This window comes from Pinus tabuliformis, chromosome 1_1 (assembly GCF_031772625.1).
Source record: "Pinus tabuliformis cultivar Carrire ecotype Pingquan chromosome 1_1, CPIR1, whole genome shotgun sequence".
Classification (NCBI taxonomy): Eukaryota; Viridiplantae; Streptophyta; class Pinopsida; order Pinales; family Pinaceae; genus Pinus; species Pinus tabuliformis.
This window is the reverse complement of record NC_142297.1, coordinates 288,836,361-288,855,210: the sequence shown is the minus strand read 5'-3', so window position 1 is coordinate 288,855,210 and position 18,850 is coordinate 288,836,361. Positions and strand designations below refer to the sequence as shown.

Sequence of the window (18,850 nt, the reverse complement as noted above, 5' to 3'; positions counted from 1 at the left end):
CATCTTCCATACAGTATTAGCATTTTTCCAGCCCTTTGCGTAATTATGAAAAAAATTTGTATTTTCATCCCCAGCTTTCAACCAAATGGCCCTACTTTTCAGCCTCCACTCCTCTTCTTTGTCCAGCAATATCTTTGCTCTGCTCTTTTCTAAAGCCAAAATTTTTTCTTTCGACTCTTGGGTTACATAAGCATCCGCTTTAGGATCTTCCAACAGACTAAGAGCCTCCTCAATTTTAACCATCTCCTCATTTTGTTTTCTTCTTCTTTCGGAAGCCCATTCGATGGTTGCTCTATTAAGCCTTTTTAAATTCTCCATAAAATGGCCTCCTTTGTTAACCGGAGAATTTGGGCCCAGATGTCTCCAAGTGTTCCTGAAGAGCTGTTGATAAGATTCCTCCTGAAGCCAAGAAGCATTGAATTTGAAAGGAGCGGCCAGCTTGGCAGGGGGCTTTGAGAATTCAAGGAAGATGGGAAAATGATCTGAGTTTCCCCCGTCCCCCACCCATTGCCTGAACAAAGGAATATATGCAGCCAGTGTTTCATTGATGAGAAAATGATCCAATCTCTTTGCAATTCTCCCCTCTCCCGTTCTTCTGTTCCTCCAGGTCGGCTTAGCCTTTATAATATTAACATCAATCAATTTTGAATTCTGGAGAGCTTTTGAGAAGAAATTTGTCAATGGATCTTCCCTCGCAGAGGGTCCCCAAGCTTCGGCCATCCCCAGAGAGAAGTTTAAATCACCCCCTATTATCAGGTTTTTATTAAGTAAAAGCTCTTTTGACAATAAATCATTCCAAAAAGGGACCCTGCCCTGACAAGGTCCATATACATTTATAAACAACAAAGGCTGGTCAAAATCAGCCGAGAGAACCTCCATACCAAGAGCTTGAGGCGATCCCCAGCAGTTTTGTACCTTAAATCTCCCATCCTTAAAGCCAATGGCAAGACCTCCAGAATGACCAGCAGCATCTAGTGCAAAAAAAGCCCAACCCGGGAATAGGGATCGCATAATGGATTCAACTTCAGTACTTTTGCCCAGGGTTTCCTGGAGAAAAACTAAATCCGGGTTATGGCGGGAGATGAGATCTTTCAGAGCTAGTTTTTTGGGTTTACTAGCTAAACCCCTGCAATTCCAGGACAGACAGATCATTTGATAACCGACTCAGGGGCTTTCGCTGCTCTAAGCGCCCCAGGAATTGACATTTGTTTCCCGTCAGCCACATCAAATTTTGCCTTAACTTGAGCCTTTGAAAAAAGATATTTTCGACCTCTGCCTTTCTTAGAGGTACCCTTAGATGTCTCAGGGCTAAGACCACCCACCGTCTCCAGAAGCTCATTTGAGTAGGAGGGTCTCTTATGGTGGGATCTAAGGTTATAATGACGAGCAACAGATGAGCTACCCGTATCCTGACTCTCCTTAGGAAGATCCTCACAGTTCAGATTTAAAGACGGGATAGCTTCTGATAATGATTCTATGTTTTGTAGAGGATCATCTAAATTTGGAACCATAGGTACATCTGCCACAAGGTCACCATTAAAAGATTCAGAATTTACGGAGAACATTAATGGAGAGGACTGCATACCGGATGGGGGGTCCTCCGATGGGTCGACCAAAGCTGCTTCTGGAGCTTCCCGGTGTGGCTGGACTTCTGCTTCTCGATCCGGGATCTCCTCCTTCCGCGGCACGCCTTCCTCCGACTAGGGTATAGGGACTTCATTCTGATGATCAACCTCCGTGTTGTTTGCCTTCTTCTGAGATTCGGGATATCCCATCAGGTCCTCCCATTCTTCTGCCTTTTGATGTGCCCTCCTTCTTCTTTTCCCCAACGGGCAGTCCCTCGCTAAGTGCCCGTATTCATGACAGCAGTGGCATCTGAAGGGAAAGAGTTCATAATCTAATATCTGCTCGTAAATATAGTCCTTATACTGCAGCGTAAACGATTCAGCAAGCCCTTCTGTCGGATTAAGCCTTACTAGGATCCTTGCGACCGCTCTTTCATAGGTATGCAAGTAAGATCTATCAACATCCAGATATGTGCCCAAGTGGTTCCCAATTGACTTGAAGACTGAGTCCACCCATAAGAACGGCGAGAGGTTTGGTGCCCTAACCCATACGGGAATTTCGTCAACCTTCTCCTTCGAAGCATCGAACAGGGGAGTCCATCTTTTAAAGAATACGGGTCTGCTCCCGAACGCCCAATTTCTCCCCTCAACCCATTCCATAGCTTCCTTTGAGTCGAATTTTACCATAAACCAGCCCTTTACCAGAGTTGCAGTCCTGAAGGATTTTGCCGGGGTCTCCAACCACTGACTCTCTGCCCACTGCTTTAAAAATTTCCCAGAAACATACCTCCCTCTTGCTCTGCCTACAAGCGTACATTCTGCCACATCTAGAGCGTCCTCGACCTGAACGTCCATACCTAGAACCAGATTTGAGACCCGTTTCTTTTTCCACGATTTCGCCTTCTTTCTTTTTCCCCCTACCTTCTCTGTTACCGTCTCCGATTCTCTACCGCCAGAGGCAGGGATCGAAACTCCTTCATCCCTTTTTTGGAAATTTCCATCATCCACGATGTATTGACCACCATTGCCTGGTGGGGTTTCAATCAAACCCTCCACAGGACTGCCCGCTTCTCCTTGAGCTGAAGAGCCGCCTAACTTCGGCTTCCCAAGACACAAAGTGTTTGCAGAATCCCCCGAGGACGATAGCTTGCAAAAGCCCGCAAAAACCTCCTCCCCCTTAGAAGGACTCTGCAAAGATTCTTTTGAAAAAAGGGTTCTATTAATATCCGGTTGTGTGCTCCTCTCTCCCGAACCTTTCCCACCGCCCTGAACACCCCCCACTGACCTCCATACCCCGTGGATTTGGGGAAAATTGATAATGTCCTCAAGACCGCCCGAAGAAACGAAATTTTTTACAGGAGAACTGGACTTACAGATTGGTGAAGAACAAACCTTGTCATTCAGCGTGCCCGAATTTGAATGGGGACTTATCACCTCCGAAACCCTTCCTCCTCTTCCGAACCCGCTCGCAAGCTCCAGGCTTTCTTCCAATAACCCTTTTGCCGGATTTTGACGCCACGAAACTCCTCCCGGGAAAAACGCAGACGATAAGCTGGTAGAATGCCCTATGATCTCACTGATGTTCTTCTCCGTGACTTCCTTTCCCCAGACAGTAAGAATGTCTTCAGGGGCTGGGTCCAGGTCGACCGTTTCATTATGTTTTACCATGGTTAAACCGCCCCGTAAAAAACTGCAACCGCCTTACTCCCGGAGCCCGAAGAGGAAACTGCAGAAACCGCTTCAGGTTGCCCGTTTCAAGAAAGACCACAGGGAAAATGTCGTCAGAGGGGTTTCACCGCAACGAAAAAACGCGAAAGGGAAAACCGTAAAACTCCCGTATTCAAAAGAACCCCGTTGCCGATACCAAAACAGCTTCCAGTCCTATTCCCCAGCTGTTGCCTTCTCCAGATGTCTGCCCGGACTGTCCTCGATGGTAATGCCAGCTAACGCCTAACCCCGTACCGCCTGATAACCTCCCTGCATCACCTAGGCCATAGGCCTAGGGTTCCCGGATCAAACCCTAGCCCATTCATCCTCTACCATCAAAATTTGCAATTGTCTTCTGATTTTACTTGCATTAAATTAGTTTTTGAGTTAATAAAAGTATTAAGGTTTTCACTATTTCTTATGTCTATATACCAATTTGGTATTAGAGTTAGCTTCCATAGCCATGTAGAGGGATTTGTTCCCTTCTACATCATACCTCCATTGCCTTGATAGGGATCTACTCCCTACATTCTTCAACATTTTTGCTAGAGAATAATTGAGGTGCATAGAGAAGCACAACTCTCTCTCTCTCTCACACACACACACTTTCTCAAATCACTCTTCATAGGTTCTTCTAATATCTCAACAAGAACTCTAAGCATTAGGATACCTCTCTTCTAGAAGCATAAATGATTTTTTTTCTAGTAGCATCAACACATTATTCAACATCATAGTTAACTTCTTCAAGAGCACAACAAGGCGATATGACCATGTCTCAACCACTATGGAACTACAAATTTTGAAACTCAATAAGACCACGTCTCAACCACTCTCTAGATTGCAATGGGACCCTAAATTTACCTTATCACAATTTTCTAGTTCCTTTTTCGGTGATAAATTCAAGACTTGTATATGAGACTTCTTTTCATATTTATAGCATTAAACCATGCTACTAGAAAGGAAAAAGTCGCCTTGGTAGCCTACCATATGTGGGAATTCACTACCTAATGTTAGGATTAGGTCAAACATGCAAATGCAAAATAAAACTCCCTTTTCATAGAACTCAATGAAGAGAGAGTTAATCCACCCTTTGGTTCCATCGCTAGTTGGGACCATTCACTATATCTAGTGGGTTATGTAGAGGGCATATGTGCATGCTAGCTTAAACTTTCTCAGCTTTCCACTCAAACACTTCAAGTATACATTGAAATTTTCTACAAAGTCAAAGTGACTCTCTATTTTAAATCATGAATAAGCATTGAAATTTAATTTAATTTGAGCCTTAGCTAGTGGCAAGCCCCCTAGCCTAGATATGCATAAAGACAAAAAACTCTAAAATTCCTTTGTTGCATGTAGTGGCACAAGTTTAATATCTCAATCTACAATAGAAGTGTCTGTGTAGGAGCTTTGATATATGTTTGAAAAATAGGGCATGCCAATATAATTTAAGCACCTTAATGCAGTTTCTCACACATAGTGAACAAAGATCGATACACCAATATTTACGTGGTTAAAACGCTCAAAGAGGGAGCATTGTATGGCCCCAACAAACAAACCCACTTGAGGTAGTATATTAATGAAAAGTATAATAATTTATGTGAACATCTCTCAATAATTAGCCATCAATAAATGACATTCCATGCTTTATAAATAGAGACCATGGATGACTTAGGTGTTTATCTGTAGATGAAGTGTCGTTGTTATTAAAAAGAAGATGAACCCTTGAATCAGTAAACACTTAAAACATAATCTATCACTTAAAACATAATCTAGCTATTTGATTAGTTTGTTAGAAAAAAACACAAAAGAACACATTTTTCCTCTACTCATTATACCAAATTGATCTTAACTAAATACTAGGTATCTAAATATTAAAACATGTATTTGTTTCCATGAAAATGAGGGCATAATTTTTATTAACGTGATGTAAAGGCCTTATAGCTTTAATAAGCCTACATGCCCAAAAATATTTTAAATTTTGTTTTGGTTTTAGAATTTTGTGATTATCGGATATATTATAGGTGATAGCTTCCTCTATGTTCTCACGATATTTCATAAAAAGAATATAAGTTTTAAGTACCGTGTATGGGATAGATGATAGCTTCCTCTATGTTCTCACGATATTTCATAAAAAGAATATAAGTTTTAAGTACCGTGTATGGGATAGATGATAGCTTCCTCTATGTTCTCACGATATTTCATAAAAAGAATATAAGTTTTAAGTACCATGGATGTCCCAAGCCAAACCTGTAGTAATTTTCAAATTTATGCAAAAATAGGGGTTTAATATTTAGACTTACGTGCATTCAATACTCTGAATTAGAGTCTAACTTTTTATATATTGTAAGGGACATTATTTTCTTGGACACATTTATCAAAATATATTGAGTTTAAAGGGTGCAATTAAACCAAACACATAGCAAGGAAAAGAAACTTAAAATCAGTTCTATACTTTTAGTTTTTATATTTAACTTTGAATATTCAAACCATTCAGACCACAAAATCTTGGTTATTTCTGTAAGTTAAAAATGTGACTTTTAATGATATAATGATTGAATAAATATTTGGGTTGCGTATAAAAATTAATTCTTAGAAACTGAATAATCAGGACCTTATAGCTTAAACATTTGGGTGACTAATGTAACAAGTGCTGCATGCAGCCGGTAGTCCCTGCCGGGGTCTGCCACAACAAGCCGGAGTCTGCTACAACAACAATACAAATGCTTTCTGCAACATGCCGAATTCAATGTGTAATTTGTTAAAAAATTCAGGGGTCTGCCACAACAACAATACAAACGCTCTCCATCTATTTAAATCAGCTCAACACGTTGTGAAAACAGTCAACATGTCAGTAGACTATTTAAAGACTTCTCGTTTCGACCAGCCAATTACTTCCACGGAAGGTGGCCAACTTTTAACATGAAAATTAGTTGTATAATACCGTTGGGATGCAGAAATATGTTGCTTCCTGTATTTGTATTTAGTACACGCATATTGCAACCTCTTGTTGTAGGAATCGCAGGCCGTGGGGATTAAGAGTGTGCCAAGAAAGGCTAAGTGTGGGTATGCAATACATTTTAGAGTGAGAAATTAATGAGAGAGACGTAAGTTTTTGTAACAGAATTTTTCCTTTGAGGTATATCTTGGGAATGTTAATGTCAATACTAGAACTGTTCTAATCATAAAAGTGAAAAGTAATCTAAAAAGGTTAAAAAAGGTTAAAAGAAAAAAATAGTTAATAGCAGCACAACCTCCAGTGCAAAACCTGCGGTTAAATATTCATAAATGTTATCAATATTTTTGTTATATGGAAAAGAAGAGAGAATGTAGATGTTGATGTCCCTACATAGGCTTCTTTTGGTGATGCATGTACACAAAATGAGATCAATGTCTAATAATCTCAATCAAAGATATTAACATATATTCCTGTGCAATTATCGTTGGGAATTTGGGAATTAACTTTTCAGAATATTAAATGAACGCATATATAGATATAATTTGTGTTTCTCATGTTGCCTGGATTTTGTTATTTAAAAGTTAGGAATGTCAAAAGAATTTGTTATTTTAAGGTTAGGAATGTGAAATGAATTATATGTTTTATTTTAAGTTATTATAAATAAATTTAGATATGAAGATGGAATTAAAAATAAAAATAAAACTATTTCTTATAATGAATAAAACATATCACTTAAAATAGTCTCAAATAAAGCCCAAATGTAATTCATAACGATTAAAATTTAAATTAATTATTATAAATCCTAATACCAATTTCAAATTGATTGGGTTTTTTTCTATTTTAAATATAGATAGAGAAAATGCCTTCACCATTTTTAAATTCAATTATTTGCGTGCATATATTAAGAAAACAGATAAGATTTATCAATTATTTGCGTGCATATATTAAGCAAAGAGATAAGATAAAGAATATTGTGGAATACCAATTATATATATATATATATATATATATATATATATATATATATATATATATTTTTAGTATATTCTCGACGATGGAAAAAAATATTTAAGAGAAATACTTGAAAGCTAAGTAATGTTCGAGGCAGCCTCATGTTTGAGGCGCCATGCTTTCCACCTTCAAAAATAACCATGCGGCGTCAGCGTCAATACCAGCGAACTTCACCAAACGAACTTAGCACTTCAATAAATAATCAGGGAATGGATGAAAAAGTTTGACACGTGTTTTTTACCACAGACACGTTATCAACTGCATGAACCAAGTTTGTCAAATTAGTAAACCATACGCTTCACTCTGTCTGAGATACATTTTGAGAACCAGAAGTTTAGAATTTGTTCAGAAGTGCTAGTCTTGCCAAGTGCAGAAGGATTTACTCAGAATTTGTTTCTTCGCAGTAGAATGGCTCAGCTTGAACGCAAGCTGGGAGATGTTGGAGATTCGCCAGATGCTCACGCGAAGCTTACTCCTGGTATTCATATTTACTCTGCTGGGAGATGTTGGAGATTCGCCAGATGCTCACGCGAAGCTTACTCCTGGTATTCATATTTACTCTGTTGTTCCTCTTCTCTGTTATTTTTTCTGTAATTGTCAATGGATATGTTGTTACCCGTGTGAATTTTTTTCCTATAATTTCTCTCACATATTGCAAATGAACATCGCAATAGATCATCAACTTGGCGCTGCCAATGGTTTGGAACCACCGAAGCAAGATGGATTGACAACGATGGCACCATCAGCAACATATACCTTGAAGAACCATGAAAATGATGTAACCAACCGTTTAAAACAGGAGACCAACCGATTAAAACAACAGATATTTGTAGTGCAGGACGCTGGCTACGAGGAGGAAGGCTATATTTTCATCTCAGTGCTAATCAATAAACTCTGTTAATTGATGCTCTAATTTATTTACAGTGTTTTAAATGTAATGGATGCTCTTTCTCTTTTTAATTTCTGGTCCTTGCCCTGAAATAACTTTTAAAGAAAGGTTCAGGCACAACAAAACTAGATTTTTGCCCAGAATCATCACTCTACCTGTTGCTCTTTTTTCCCAATTTTGATGCCATGGCGCTCCGAGCATTGCAGAATTTAGTCGAAGAATGAAGTTGGTACACTTCAGTCATGTTCCTATCCTCTGTTCTCTGCAAAGTTTGTGCACAAATACAGTGGTTGCTTCAAATGGTAAGAAATTATCCCTTTGCTATGTACAAATCCATTATTTCTCTGATATAAAATTTAAAGAATATTATAGTTCCATGAAAAGGTTTGATTGCTTTTGTAACGAAAGAAATAGTTGAAAACAACTACTAACTACCCTTCACTGACCTCGTAAAAACGAAAATTTTCCAGTTGTTGTAGGGAAAAGTATCCGACTCGGATGACCCTATACCACTCTAAGGGTGATAGTACCTTAGCAACAACTGTAAAGAAAACTACTTAAGGTTTACTTCTTTATGAAAGCAAAAGAGAGTGGATAAATGCACTAACCGTAACCTTGCGCTTAATGTCGAATCCAAACTCTTCTCTATGGTTGCTTGCTCCCAGCTCCTTACTCTATTGTTGGCCCAGCTACAATGAGATCCTGCAAAATAGAAAAGAAGGAAACTACAAGCAACATGCAATCATAACTGATTCAAGGATTAGTGTAAGTCAAATATACAATTATCACAATATATCATTGAAACAAGAGCATATAGAAGAACCTCAATAGCTTTTATTAATGAAGAAGTAAAGGTTCTGAGAGTGTTACAACCTTTGAAGGCCCCAATCCAGCAACACCTTCCAGCAGAAAGAATTTCTCCTCTTCACCTCCCTCAAGCAATCACCCAATAGCTCTATAGTGAAACCAACAGCATATAATTACTTTGTACAAAATTCCAGCCTCCTGAGCTCATAGGAGAGAGCTCAATATATAGATGAATTGAGAAAGGATGAGTCAGCTTGCAACTGATGTGTAGCTGCCTTGTGTCCTCTCTCTCTTCAGTTGATCTTCAGTTCTTGAGTCCACTTGGAGAACCTTGCTTCCACTTGGATAACCTTGCTTCCACTTGGAGAAACAGAGCCTCTGACTCATCACAAGGCGAAATCCCTGATCCAAGTGTCATTTTTGGAAGATTCCAGAGCAATGACTCAGTGTGCCACTTGTCCAATCTCGCTCAACGCAGGTGGCCTTTGTCCTACCTGCTTTGCAACGCAGGTACACCATGGAGGAGTTGTGTTTCAGCGCAGAAGCCTAGTGGAGCACCTGCTTTGATTTCAGGATTGCTTGTTTTTGAGTGTTTTCAGGTGGAGAACTGATCTGAGAGCTGTTGGTTTGCTGACCTTGTTCCTCTAGGGGTAGGAACATCATGTTTAGGGAACTTTGGATCCCTTGGATTATTGACAATTCATGCCTGTTGTTGTAAGGCACAAAATTGTCTATAACAGATGCCCCCTAAAGTATGAGGTCGTTTATCGGGTGAAATGCTTTATTGAGAGGATCCGAAGTTCATTCAATCTGCTGAGAAGTGTCTTGTAATAAGATACAATACAATACATTATTTTTCATACATTTTCATGATCTAGCTGAGGCGGGCATTCCCATGCTCAGCTTTATAAATACATTTTGGTACATAGAACAGACGATCGTCTGATTGTAGACCGATAATTCTCTGCTGAATTTATCATCCTTTGAGAAGGATGATCATCTGCTGTAATGATGTACATATCAAATGTCTTTATGTCCTGAATACATATCGCAGCTCGGATGGATGAAACTAGATTTGGGGTCTTCAATCTCTTCCGATCTTCACTCGATGTACAAGTCGATCCATGTGAGAATTTCTTGAAGTCGAACATGGAAAGACATCACTTGATTACCGGTCAATGATGTAAACCGTTAACAAGCGTGAGAGGAATCACCGATAAGGATGATGACCCTCAAGGTACGGCAGTACAATTCACATGGTGGGAATAAAGGACTTGGCGTCGACCACCATGCAAAATCTTCTGGTCGAAGGTCATTGATGTATACCTGTCGCCGGAAGTGAGAAACTTGCCATTGAGGCATGCAAGCTTCAAAGTACTGAAGGGGGTGTTCCTAGATCAACTCCTTGGATAATGAGCTGATGTCGACAAGGAGCGATCCGTCAAAGGAGGGCCTTAATGAATCCCACATCAGTGACACGGAACGGAGCTAGTGATTGTGATGAGGTGAAAACAAACTGTGATGTATTATTTAGGGTGGCGGTCATGAAATGGATGAAGGACAATGTATGGCAGTGGATGGGACACGGTTGACTCTTTGCAGAACCACATCTCTTGAACATATAACGACACTGATGTGATGGATTGGTAGCATTACCCCAAAATGTGGATGGTGTGGCGAGGACCATGGTTATGAGACCGGTGAATGAAACAACCCAACCCGATGTGATATGGAGGACAAAGTGTCATGTTCAAGAGCGACTTGCTACCATTAAAGCTGTGAGGTTCTCCCAATTTTTTCCCCAGTCATTGCTGACCAGTACCTCTTTATTTTTGTCAAGCTTGAGGAGGATAACATATGCTTGTTCTATAACCTGCCCTTCGGGCAAGCCCATCGCTATGTTTTAACGAGCCTAGCGATAGGGAAACTCGTTCTCGTCTAAAGACAAGTTTGTCGCTATTTAATCATTTTAACGAGTCTAACGACAAGGAAAACTCGGTCCTTTTCATTTTTAGAGAGTTTGAAAAGGTACGGAAAGTTAACTCCAAAATTCCTTTTTCGTCATCTAATCCCTTAAGTCCGAAAAAGTATAAAACAATACAGAAGGGATGAGTTTTCGATTTCTTTAACGAGCCGAACAAAACAAGCGCTCGATCTTTTTGTGCAATAATCCCTCAGGTCCAAAAAGATTAAAATCTAGAGGAGGGATAGCTCTTCCGGTCCTTTTAACGAGCTGGAAGGCCAAAACTCGGCAAACTTTTCATATTTTACGAGTCAGTGAAAAGAGCTCAAAGAAGACTCGTCTTTTGAGGAACGAGTGATAAACAAGGATAGCAGCAGATTCCAGGTACAGGTTGGAATTTTCCAATCACGGCAGTGTCACAAGGATGACTAAGTGAAATCACTCTTCGCAGCTGTTCCTCAAAATGGGTAAACAAACATATGGAGATGAACGATTGGCCAAATGAACGGATGGAGGTGATGGCATATAAACACGACCAAGGGCTTTTAATATGGCTGTCAAAGGTTACATTCCTCAAGGTTATTTACCAGTTCATTTTTTCTGGGTGAGCTTGAACTGTAGGGGAAGATTGCTCACAACTTATGTTTATTTTTTAACGAGCATGAACTATGTATTAAAACTGCTCGGATTCTGTGTTTATTTTTTAACGAGCATGAACATTGCTAAAACTGCTCGATGATGCCCCCAGCATAATAATGCAGACGAGGCATATGCCCCCTAAACTTTAAGGGGCAGTTCATTTTTTAATGAGCTTGAATGCGTTCAAACCTTGCTCAATTATACCAGTCTTAATACAAGGAATGCCTCAGGTGAGGTATTCTTATTTAAGGAGCTATACCTCACTAGCTACTCCAATTTGGCAAGCTTTAACTTTTGCCCCACATCCCTTTTTTATGCAAGTTGGAAACGGCTAATCCTACGAGTTTAACGGGTTAGACCTACAGGTTTAAAGGGAGGACCTAAAAATTTTAAAAATAAATAGTCGTCCCGTGCTTGCACTCCAAAAGGTTCGCATGCCCCCAGGTATAAAGTATAATTTCAAGACTGCCCCTCCTCTGTCCCACCTCTGTTTTTCTACTTGTCGTCTTGCTATATTTTTAACGATACTTGTCTTCTCGTTATTTTTCGGTGCCGACGGTACTTGTCTTCCCATCAGTTCACTTTTTGATTTTTGCAAGATCGCAAAAGATAAAACATTGGTGTTACGGAGGGAGGCCCTCTTACTTATTATCCAAAAAATGGTTTTGTTCGCTGCCGCAAACTAAACTCTTTTTTCGGCGGTGTCTATCATTAGGTTGCTAAGGATGGTGACTACTTGTTGCAGCAATTTCATCTCTTTCTTTGGAGACTGCCCCTACTTATCCTTCAAAACATATGTTTTAATGGGTGAGGCTTGACATTCAAAGATGGTGGCTACTTGCCGCCACAAATGGATCTCCTCCCTTAGGAGAGCCTACTTTTTTAGACAAAGGGAGCGATTCTTCCGCTCACATAACTTTGACAAAAGAACTTTATCCTAGAACAACCCTCTCTTCCTTTCTTCGGACGGGGTACGGACTAGTCCATTCTTCTGCGGAAATTAACTTTATACCCAAGGTTTCCTCTGCCCAAGGCAGGCCAGGGTGCATGCCCCCTGGGTCCCAGTTCTTTCTTTCCGAATCACTCGCATTCATCGGGAAGTAGAACCGGGGGTGGAGGCATTCCTTGAGTGAATAGACCGTTAAGGGATGGTATTTGACTATTTGCGATGCGTGATCCTGGAAATGAAAGTTGGTCTACGAGCTTGACCATTCTTCCTTCGTGCGGAAAACACATAACTCTAAAGAGTGAGGACACTATCGCCTCCATGCAATATATATAGTCTCGTCCAAGGAGTAGGTTATAAACCAAGGGTCCCTGGACGACCATGATGTTCATATGAACTGTCTTCCCTTTCAATGTAACTGGAACATTGGGGAGAATCCCTAACGGGTGACTGGTTCCTTTATCAAAACCTGATAGATTTCTCATCTCAGGTAAAAGCGCCGGGGAACCCAGTGCTTTCCAAGCAATAGAGGAAAGGATACTCACAGATGGCCCTTCATCAATGATAGTTCCAGCCATCACCATTCTGTAGATCTGGACGATGATTCTGAATGGGATACTGGCTGGTAACCGGGGTCTGCCTAGTTGATTCCAATCAAAGGATACAACTAGGTTGCTTGGTGGTGGGACCGAATATACGGCCGGATACAACCCTGACGATGTTCCTTCCTGCGATAAAGGAATGGGCGCATTGCCCCGATGCTCATCAGAGTCTGTGTTGATGAAAAGAATATGGACGGTGTCATCCTTATCCTCTTCAGTGAGGGTGTCATTTGAAGATAAATCTTCAATGACGGTGTCATTTGAGGATGAAACCTCTGAAGGAAGAACCGGGTCAACTGCCGTTTTGACCTTTAGACTTTCGTCTGGTCTGGATTCAGCAGGTTCATTCTCAATGACTGACACTTCAGCTGACCACTTGAGCGGGTCAGCTGGATTTTCAACTATCGAGGGATTAGGCACGAGTTTTTGGTATCCAGGAGGAAGTCGTAACGATGATACCGGACGATCTTCCAAAACTCTTTTTGCCTCATCTAAGAATGGACATCGGTGGATGGCGTGATCGCCTTCACACAGCATACAGGGCGATCTTGGTCTCCCTCTTCGTCCTTCACTCTCGCTAGTCGACGGAATGCAATCAACATGTCTATCAGAGGTTGATGCTACCGGATTGTGCAACCTTGGGGACCAGTCCCTTAGTATCTGGGGAATACAAGGACAATCACGATGGAAGTGGGTCCCTTTGCAAATGACACATGGCGATTTAGGCCCGGTCAGTGCAGTGTGTGGATTTTTGTCAGATGTCTTTTGCTTGCCCCCAGTCGCCTTCGCCATAGGCCCCTTCTGCTTCTTTTCTCTCTTCTTCTTTTCCTTCTTCTCCATGGGAGGCTGACTTTTGCCGGCTCTACCTTGCGAAGATGAAGGATCAGAGGAAGTATTGTAAGAAGTGGAAGGCTGGTGGGTAGTTCTAGACTGGTCTGACTGTTGATTCGACTGCTCAGGATTAGTGGCGATCTGAACTACATTAGTTGAAAAGAGCCATACAGGTAGGCCAATTGTCAATCCTGGAAGTGACAATGTGGCCATATGAGGCGCACCAACATCTCCCCAAGAGGAGAAGGGATTGGGACTTCCACCAAGGTTACTTCCTTGGTTGGTGGGCTCCATACTTTTCAACTGAAAGATCAACGTGGGAATAACAGGTGATTATGTTCCGATTTAAAATAAATTTTATTAACGACGCTTTAGACACAACTTTGCTTTTTCATGTTTTAAGAGTCGAGAAAAAGCTAAGGATGACTCTAGTCTCCTTCGATGTTTTAACGAGCCCGAAGTGACAAATGCTCGGATGGACTTTTTCAGTTATAGAGTTTGAAAAAGGCCAAAATAAATTGCTCTGGAGATCTAGGCAGAGGGTGTGCCAAACCTTTCGCGAAACCACAGGATACGTTTTACGGTACGGGTGGTCGATCTTCGTGAATGATGTGTTCACTGCATCGCGATCAGTAGGGCGACCGACACGGCTTCCTATGGATAAAGGCTTTGTTCCTATAGGGGTCTCCCAATATATACGCGACGGTACGTGGGAGCACAAGTCCGTATTAGTGCCACCGACTCTCAGGAGGAATCACCCACCTTCGTAGAGATCGACAGTCACTATGTTTAACGACGCCGGAACACGTCTCTACCTAGACCTCTATGTGTTTGCGTTATGTTACAAAGCGTTGTTATGTAAATTGAATTTATTTTAATGTTGATCTTGCTTAGCAGTTTGCCTTTAAGGATCACCACGAGATGTATATAACAAATTCCTGAATGCAGTCTAAGATGAGAAGCAAACTTTTCAATCTTTCAACTTTGAAAATCTTAACTACTGAGGGAGAAGAAAGGCAAATCTTTTCTCACAGATCATAGAGCACACACTAACGCAAACTTTCCTAAATCGTCATGCAAACAGTCAAATGCAAAATGCACAATGCATGTATTTTCTTTTCCCTTTCTTAATGTTGATGGGTTACAAAAAGAAAGTTGTTATATAACTTTGATTTCGATTTAAAGCGAAAACAAACAAGTTTGTCCAAAATCAAAAGACACCTTAAGATTTACTTGTTTAATCACTGAAATACATGAAATCAAACCATAATGACGAAAGTAAAAAGACTAATCAGCTATGGACAGCAAACAAGCTAACTCTTTAGACCAGCAAAATGCCTAACACGGGTTCAGATCTAAGAGGCCAAAGCAAGACTAGTTTACTCTTCGTTATGGGAAATTGTAAATGATATAAGAAATACAAAAGAACAAGTACAATTTCGTTATATAACAGAGGCGGAATGATGGCAAGTAAGGTTGGTTTCAGAACTGGTACAAGACTGGTAACTAGCTGCCAAATCTATAGTGAAAACAGGCAAGAGAAAGGGAGGAAACCCCAACTGCACTAGGCAAAATTGGGCCAACGCAGGTGCTGCTCAGCCAGTCTGGCTCTCAGCGCAGGTAGCCCCTTCGGGATCTGCGTTGCAAAGCAGGTAGCCTGTGTACTACCTGCTTTGGAAAACGAAAGTTGCGTTTTCACAGTTTCCGGGTCACAATTTTCTCAAAAATGCACAGTTTTTGCTCAAATCAGAAGCAATCAGTCAAGCACACTCAAAGGGATGATTAGGAGGATGAAAAGCTATCACTAAGAGCTTACAAGGATCCTTGTAGATCAGCTCTTCAAATCATGAACATGCTCAGAAAAGAGCTAGAGTAGCTGCCCTCTACTTCGCTTTTGATATAGTCAAAAGCTTTTCGATTTGGTACTCTTTTGTTCAGGAAATGAATAGAAAAATACTACAAACAATCAAACAGATACGATCCCCAGCGGAGTCGCCAGTTTGTTGTAGGGAAAAGTATCCGACTCGGATGACCCTATCCCACTCTAAGGGTGATAGTACCTCAGCAACAACTGTAAAGAAAACTACTTAAGGTTTACTTCTTTATGAAAGAAAAAGAGAGTGGATAAATGCACTAACCGTAACCTTGCGCTTAATGTCAAATCCAAACTCTTCTCTATGGCTACTTGCTCCCAGCTCCTTGCTCTATTGCTGGCCCAGCTACAATGAGATCCTGCAAAATAGCAAAGAAGGAAACTACAAGCAACATGCAATCATAACTGATTCAAGGATTAGTGTAAGTCAAATATACAATTATCACAATATATCATTGAAACAAGAGCATATAGAAGAACCTCAATAGCTTTTATTAATGAAGAAGTAAAGGTTCTGAGAGTGTTACAACCTTTGAAGGCCCTAATCCAGCAACACCTCCCAGCAGAAAGAATTTCTCCTCTTCACCTCCCTCAAGCAATCACCCAATAGCTCTATAGTGAAACCAACAGCATATAATTACTTTGTACAAAATTCCAGCCTCCTGAGCTCATAGGAGAGAGCTCAATATATAGATGAATTGAGAAAGGATGAGTCAGCTTGCAACTGATGTGTAGCTGCCTTGTGTCCTCTCTCTCTTCAGTTGATCTTTAGTTGATCTTCAGTTCTTGAGTCCACTTGGAGAACCTTGCTTCCACTTGGAGAAACAGAGCCTCTGACTCATCACAAGGTGAAATCCCTGATCCAAGTGTCATTTTTGGAAGATTCCAGAGCAATGACTCAGTGTGCCACTTGTCCAATCTCGCTCAACGCAGGTGGCCTTTGTCCTACCTGCTTTGCAACGCAGGTACACCATGGAGGAGTTGTGTTTCAGCGCAGAAGCCTAGTGGAGCACCTGCTTTGATTTCAGGATTGCTTGTTTTTGAGTGTTTTCAGGTGGAGAACTGATCTGAGAGCTGTTGGTTTGCTGACCTTGTTCCTCTAGGGGTAGGAACATCATGTTTAGGGAACTTTGGATCCCTTGGATTATTGACAATTCATGCCTGTTGCTGTAAGGCACAAAATTGTCTATAACACCAGTACACAAACTGTGTTTACAGTGTCATTTCTTCTCATGTTTTTGTTAAAAAAATAGAAGGGGAAAACCGAAATTAATTTTCAATAGTAGTTTAAAACTACAACCAACTATCATTTTAAAACTACGACCAACTATCATTTCCTCTCTGCGCTTTCTGTCATGTTATGTCTTCCCAAACTGGTGTCGGAGATGCAGGTTAAGGAAATTTTTTAAAATTAAACATGTAAAATTAGCTACCCTATGTGTGAATAAACCCCTGAAATTTCCCTTTTCTATGATACAGGTTTTAAATATGATACAGGTTTCATTTAAAGACGCAGATTTTAGCATAGAAATACCAGGGGTTATGCCGATTCCAGCCAAGGATGTGCCGACTCCCATTCATATCATCCTCGCCCGTGGAATACAAAGCAGATTGCCTCAAGTGGTCAGACTTTTCGGTTCTGAACAAAGCCCTCTTCGGTTCTGAGATCATTTCAATGAATGTTCATCTTGGCAGCCTGAACAAACCCATCTCGGCAGCTGTAAACAACCCTCAGAGAATAAATCCGTTGCCACCGAGTTCAAAGTGTTCGTACAAGACAGCCCTGGTCATAACCGAGCCCACAAAATCAAGGGGCCTGAAACGCTGGCCAGCAACGACGATGGAGCTCAAATATTTTCACGGCATCGCAAGAAGTCAGTGAATCACCAGCAAAGAAGAAGGACATTGCAGTGATGGCACTTACTCCATCATCATCCAGCCATAGCCCAGGGATAGGCGACGATAATCCCCCTAACCTTATAGTTAATAGAACTTCAATGCATTAGGACACTTGGAAGAAGCCGTGGCAGTTGTAGAAGAAGTCGTGGCAGCTGTGTACATGCAGCGACAGCGGTGCCAAACTCCCTACTTTTAAGAAAAGTACACAGCCGAGTCGAAACTCTTTAGTCTAAGTTTTCAGAAAAGTATACATGCGACTCCAAACCCTTTAGCCTAAGTTTTCAGAAAAGTATACCATGCAGCCGGCAATAAGAGGTCGAAACACAAACTTTGGATAAAAGTTTATTTGGCAGAAAATTTTATTTAAAAAATTAGCTTAAACCTAACATGTACGGAAAATATTATTGGGTCAAAGCTAATTAATGGCTGGTCAACGATCGATCGATTGCTATAGTCCAGCCAGAGGCAGGGACTAATAAAGGGTTTTGACTCTCTTTTGAGCTTTATGTAGTTGTTGTTTGTGTATTATGGAGAGATGTATTAAGTCTCACAAGTGTTGATAATTAATCGTAATTAATTGTAGTAAAATGTTTTTGAACTAGTTATTAAAAAAAAAAAAAACTTTATTTTGTATTAATTTTTATTTAACGTTAAATATATGTTATTATGTTTTTACTGTAAAATTTTAATATGCAAATTATATGGCCACATAAATATTAAAATGTTTTTGAGAATTACTCTGAAATAATATAAGCATTTTGATAAATTATACTAAAGAAATTAGAGAATTGAAATGGAAAGAAAATGTTTAAATAAAAAAATGGATGATTAACATAACTAGTCTTACTAACTAACTTTAATCATTTCATAATCTTAAAATTGAAACTTAAAATATGAGGTGTAAGTAAGAGCAAATCCCTATAACAAGCCGTTTCTAACTTTGACATTTATTATTTTAGAGAATTAAAAAACATGTAAGAATGATAATGATAACTAGAAATGCCTTGTGGATGTTGATCCATTTATGATCAAACCAAGTCATGTCCTTAATGACAATGAAAAGCCATTATCAAATACATTTATATTGATGTCTTAGCATTTAATATTTAAGATTTTTTTTGTAATTATCAAACCTTGATTTATGTTATTTTAATGTCTTAGT

General features: G+C 40.2%; 1 long non-coding RNA gene across 1 annotated transcript; it reads right to left on the bottom strand.

Annotated features, from left to right (window-relative positions):
• Window positions 1–7,844: 7,844 nt before the first annotated feature.
• LOC149212678 (uncharacterized) lies at window positions 7,845–17,773 on the bottom strand. Its single transcript, XR_016250780.1, has 2 exons — window positions 17,324–17,773; window positions 7,845–8,390 (listed from the first exon to the last, which is right to left on the bottom strand). It is a non-coding gene; the product is annotated as an uncharacterized LOC149212678 (long non-coding RNA).
• Window positions 17,774–18,850: the final 1,077 nt, after the last annotated feature.